The sequence below is a fragment of the Sprattus sprattus genome (assembly GCF_963457725.1).
Source record: "Sprattus sprattus genome assembly, chromosome: 2".
NCBI lineage: Eukaryota > Metazoa > Chordata > Actinopteri > Clupeiformes > Clupeidae > Sprattus > Sprattus sprattus.
Genome location: NC_137921.1, coordinates 61932575 through 61938592, shown reverse-complemented (window position 1 = coordinate 61938592; position 6018 = coordinate 61932575). Strand labels below are relative to the sequence as shown.

Below are 6018 nucleotides of genomic sequence, written 5' to 3'. Positions count from 1 at the left end.
GATGCTCCAGGATCACAACACGAGCCTCGTTCGGGCCTCGCGCTGCCCAGGAAGGCCGCTGCCACCGGCACTCAGCTCAACTGTCAATCACGCAGACGCAGGCTGGGCGGGGGCGGGGCCTGCGGCGTGGCACCATTGTGTCAGAGGGGCTCAGCATCAGCAGCTAGTGGGCACGAGCGCTGGGGCTCGCAGGCTGGGGATGGGCCCTGTGTGTCCTGCTGGCCGGGCGCTCAGTGGCGCCGCCCTCGGCATGCAGAGCTGCTAGGGAGGACTGCAGCTGCTGAGCTGCTTGCGTGGCTTCCAGCTCCCCGCCTCAGCCTCACCCCCCCTCCAGGCCTCAGCAGCAGCCAGCTTCACCTTAATAGCCTCTCTCCAGGGGATTACCGCACTGGCTCCGCTCAGCTCTCTCTCTCTCTATCACTCCCTTTAACTCGCTTGCTCTCCCTCTCTCTCTCCACTGTCAGTCCCTTTTGCTCTATGCCATTCTCTTCCTTTCTACCTCTCTCTCTCTCTATCTTTCTCCCTCTCTCTCTCTTTTCTAATCTCTTACCGTGTGACAGCACAGCACCAGTGTTCATTAATTCGCATTCTACTGAAGGCCAAGGCTGGAGAGCGGCGGGAATGACTGTTGATTTGTATCGCTTTTTATGTTCTCTCTGACCAGAGCGCAGGGCGCAAGCACAAGAGATTCAACCAATGCCATTAGCAGTGCAGTGCTGTCGGTGTCATCCCAGCCGGAGGAGAGGTGGAGCTCTGATGAATCCAGAGAGAAAGAGACCATGCATGTTTGGATATCACCGCTGCATATGGCCACTCCTTCTTATTTTAGAAAACAAACGGTAGACGTTTGGTCGCTTCACTCTTGATGGCGGACACTGGAGAAGTATGCTGCTGACGCTGACACTTGACCTTGTGCTAATAAAGCAGCTGTGTCTGCAACCACCTGACCCCGCGACCTCTGCACTCGCTCCCCTGGGCCGTTCTGGATACTGGCCTCATTCCCTCCTCCACAGCGCGGGCTGGCTGACTGCGCCATTCATTAGATCCCCACTCGCACACAAAAGCCATTACCACCCTACTAAATGCCTCCATGAGATTAGCCAGAACACATCACCTGTTGTTTCAAACCGCCCTACGCCTAATCTCCTTAACTTCATCCAACACATCGGAGTATCAAATAGTGATCCGAGAGAAGATCCACGCCACGGCTTAAACAAAGTAAAGCGCATGGGAAGAAAATGACTTCTCAACTCCGTTCATATAAACCCTCAAAAGCGAGGGATCAAAGCTATCAGAGCCATCAATGGAGGCAGACAACTGCTGTGCTGATTGACTGGCTCAGGGTCAGGCGTGAGACGTGAGGGGAGACATGCGTGTGCTGCCACTGAGGAGCCACGGGCCACATTCCACACTGCCACGTGAAGGACAGCAGCCCACCACAGCAAAGGCACCGCTGTCCTTAGGGAACCGCACTGCAAACAATACTGTAGAGCAGTGCTTCTTAACCTGGGTTCGATCAAACCCCAGGGGTTTGTTGAGTCACTCTCAGGGGTTCGGCAGGGGTCAAGACACACACAGTATAGCCCAGGTTCACACTAGCAATGTCGTTTCTATATATACATATGTTTTGAAGAAATTATATAAAAATGTTCCAATTACGAAGGGTTCGGTAAATGCACTAATGAAGCTTGCAGGGTTCAGTACCTCCAATAAGGTTAAGAACCACTGCTGTAGAGACAGAAGCAATGTCCAACACAGAGAAGCTGACTAGCTGACTGGCACCTATTTGACTTGGCGGTTGGTACCATTGTACAAATGAAATGTACCCCTACAACGACTCCCCACTGTTTTTACTGGTCTGCATGTCTTTATTGGTCCTTCATGTGTTCAGGTGCCTTTAAGTCTTTGTATCCAAAATCTCAAATTAACTGAGGGTCTGGAAGGTCATTCACACCCAAGAAAGGATGGCCTCAGTATCGCCTTCTAGACCAGTAAATGCATGTGGGGAGGCCGGAACACAGAAGTGCGTTCCATTGTTCTCCCAAACGGCTGGATTTCCGTGGCTTCCTCCCTTCCGGCGCTGAGGTAAGCCTGCAGCCTGAGGGTTAGCGCCAAGCTAAGCATCTCATCTGAGCGCGTGCAGAACGACAAACACAGCTGCTTTAGTTCAACGTTCCGCTCCAGTCAGCTGAGGTCCATCGGTAGCCTATATAACCTGTGGCCTAGCCCCACACCTCACGCTAGGTCTTACTATGACAGCTGTAGAGGGAAAGAGAGAAAGAAAGCCTGAGAGAGACAGAGAGAAAGCGAAAAAGTGAGACAGCGAGAGAGAGAGCCAGAGACAGAGACAGACAGAGATGCCTTACAGGATGTCATTGCGGCACATAAGCCCCTGACTAAATGAAATGGCACAGCGATCCACCTCATTCAAATCACACATTTAGTGGATCAATATAATCCGCTGTAAAGCCTTTGTGTGGAGAGGCAAGCCTTAGAGAACAGCAGTAAATGAAGTGCAATAAAATGAGACAGGACATGAATGATGAACTGCCATGGTCCAACAGATGTAAAACCGGAGGAGTCAGCGATTAAAGACAAAAAAGTAGTCCTTACCAGTGCCAATGTATATGTCAGTGAACCCATTCACTTTCTCTGCCAACATGAACAGTTCTCAGACTCAGACATGGAATCCTATCACTTTGATTTCTTTCTCCATTGGACGCATCACAGTGACTGCAGGGGTGCAAATGAAGCAGAGAAGGCTCACAGAGCAAAGAGCAAAGAGCAAAGAGCAAAGGAAACCCAGACCTTGTGTGGGACCGAGCAGAATGCACAGGTTGTAAGTGTTGCATTCTGCCTACAGTCGGCGCCTTGGTGGGAGCCGTAACTAAGAGGTTGGGCAGGATGCGGTTAACCTTGACAAAGAAAAAAAACTTTCCATTCTCGGCAGTCATGTTCACAACAAGCAGACAAGCACATAGTTTGAGAAATATGGCTGCATACCTGCATACCAAGTCGGCCTGGCCACACTAGGTTGACAGGAAAACACAATAAACAGAACACAGCCATACCTCACACACACCATGACTCAGAGATAGGCTCACTTAGAAAGAAGCCATACCTCACACACACGGTGACTCAGAAATAGACTCACTTAGAAAGAAAGGGTGTCACTAGTTGGCATCGGAAAAGTGTACTGTCACTGCCTAGCCTATAAAAGACACACAAACACACACATACACACAGTTCGTCTCGCACCACAGGGTTCTCCAGCTGGCACGGCAGTGGCCCTCACAGGCAACCCTGACTCACGGCCGCCCGTCGCACACACACACACACACACACTCACACACTCACACCCACACACACTGACACTGAGCTCCATCCACTGGGGTGCGTTGCTAGGCGACTGGATTCCACAGCACATAGTGTACCACGATACACACACACACACGCGCACACACACACAGACACACACGCACACGCGCGCACACACACACACACACACACACACACACACACACACACACACACACACACATGCACACACACCCACACACACACACTCAGTCCTGTTAGTCAGGAGACACTTCTCCCTTGCTCCCTTCCTTCTCCGCTCATTACATGCGTGATAACGCAGCATGGCACAGGATGCGAGGCTGTCTGGTGTCTGTTACACACACTCACACATGTGCACACACACACACACACACACACACACACACACACACACACACTCATACATGTGCAAGTACACACACACACACACACACACACACACACGAACACACACACGAACACACACACGAACACACACACGAACACACACACGAACACACACACACACACACACACACACACACACACACACACACACACACACGCACACAAACACAAACACACACACATACTGGCTTCAATCCAGCTGAGGATCTCTGGAGAAGGCACTACTCATCACAGTGCACGTAATCACACCTCCCACGCGGAGCACACACAGGAAGTCAAAACAATAAGCCACCGTGTCCTGATAGACTTTGCGACCTATGGAAGGAGCGCACAGGAGAATGCTATTCTGTTGGAGGACTAATCTGAAAGCCACCCACTCCCCTCCATTCTTGTCAGCAGTGACTGAAGGTTGAGGCCAGATGTCATTTTGTAAGTCTTCCCTGATCTCTCACAGTGTAATGGTTAATATGAATACAAAATACATATCCATTCTTGCTAAGTGGTGAGTCTGCAATATTATTCTCTGGTAATTCTCAAAGTTTTAAAAGTTACTTACAGTATACGGTAAACTGTTAGATTTCCATACCACGTATACCAACAGATCACTATACTGTTAGAGACCTAGTGTTGACAGACTGTGTTGAGGGCTGATGAGTTGCTAAGTTGTGGGGTCACTTCTGTCCTGATATGCCAGACCTCAGCGAGAATCAGGAGGAAAACAGGCCTTCCATGAACTCAAAGAACCTTCCAGATCTTCCCAGATGCCGAGGTTGCCACGAGCATGCCCCCACAGTGCAGATTTCCCTCTCAGATGGTATGCCAGCACATCTGCATGGCAGCCCACAGCCCACAGTCAACCAGGCAGACCAGCCCTTTAATGCGCCTCTCATTTGGTGACCAAGAGGAAGAGATTCCTTACCATATGCATCAGATCAGCACACCATTACACTGACAGAGCTCCCTGATGTCCTTTAAAGCAATGAAGTCATATAGTAAAATGGATGAGTGAATAATGAGAGATCATGATGATGTGATGGGAGAAGTGTGTGCTGTTCTCAGGTCAGGCCAACACACATGTAATGAAGTCATGGGGAAAAGCTCCAGTGACAGCTGCTGATCTAGACGCTACGGCCGGAATCAATCTCACTTTTACAGCTGTGACCACCCCAGCATCCTCCCAAAATGGATCAGCTCCACACAGTCCTGAGCTCCCAACCCTCCCCCCCCCACCCCACCCCGCCCCCCACCCCTTGCTGTTGCTCCTGGAGACTGTGGCTGGACCGCAGAACGCTGTCAGTTGATTTGTTCATAGGCGTACAAAATGGCTCTAGCATGCCTATCATCAGACTTGGAGCGCACTCAGCATCTGTGGGCAGTGAGGCTCGTGTTCAGACTGGGCCTGACCTCAAGACAGACATTCACAACTCATGACCGCATCCATGGCCAGAAATAGGGTGAAAATCGATACAGGACAGGTCACCTTGGGACAGACATCTTTAATAATAATTTCCGTCATTTAACCTGTCAATTACTCATGAGAAACAGAACCCGTTATGCTGCGTCTCGACAGACAGTCAGCTGGGGACACGTGGGAGCGGACAAGTTTGATCAATCGTTTGTCAATGGTAAAGCCATTTCAGTCGGTCGATTCTGGGTGGGTCAGTCTTTCATCAGGCACACGTAATGGACTCCCTTGCATAGCTCTGCTTTTTTATTCTTTATGCACGTTTCTCCAACATCTCCACTGTCTCACTGCAAAATGGCTCAGGCAATGTGCAGAACAGCCACAGTATATGCCCTGGGGACCTGTCAAGTCCTACCGTTACTCAGCTGACAAATGATCACTCCCCAGCTCCCCTTGTAATTAGGCGTCGAGTCAGCGTCACCCATCTCTGTGCTTGTGAAGCGCTAGTACTGCCTGAAGCCCCATCATCAACGGCACCGAAACCGCCTAGAGTCAAAGGAAACAAACGCAACATCAAAGTGCACCGGCACTCCCAGAGCCGCTTACGCTGGGCTACTCTCACTTCCATTCGTAAGCCTCCTCCCATTCACTCGCCACCTCCCCCTTTCTGATTTCCTCATTTACCAGACTGTCCTCCAACGTTAACCCGCGGAGCATTGTAGCAGGCAGCAGTCCAGTGGCATGGCCACTAAAGTAAGTAGTGAGAGCGGCTGCAGTAGGGAGCTATGAGTTCATCTCCATGATTTGGGACGCGCGTGCTAGACCGGGAATGGGATCATTACACACACAGTGACCTAGATGAGGTCAGAGGAATAAAGGAATCCATA

At 50.6% G+C, this 6018-nt stretch overlaps 1 protein-coding gene across 3 annotated transcripts in view; it reads right to left on the bottom strand.

Annotated features, from left to right (window-relative positions):
• Positions 1–6018, bottom strand: part of fynb (FYN proto-oncogene, Src family tyrosine kinase b) — a 50434-nt gene that overhangs the window by 29603 nt on the left and 14813 nt on the right. Inside the window, exon 1 of one of the 3 annotated variants that reach the window (XM_080832230.1) lies at positions 2614–2651. The exons of the other annotated variants lie outside the window; for them this stretch is intronic. The gene's annotated coding sequence lies outside the window, so the exon portion shown is untranslated. Of the gene's footprint in view, positions 1–2613; positions 2652–6018 lie in introns of those variants that run through there. 3 annotated transcript variants of the gene reach the window in all.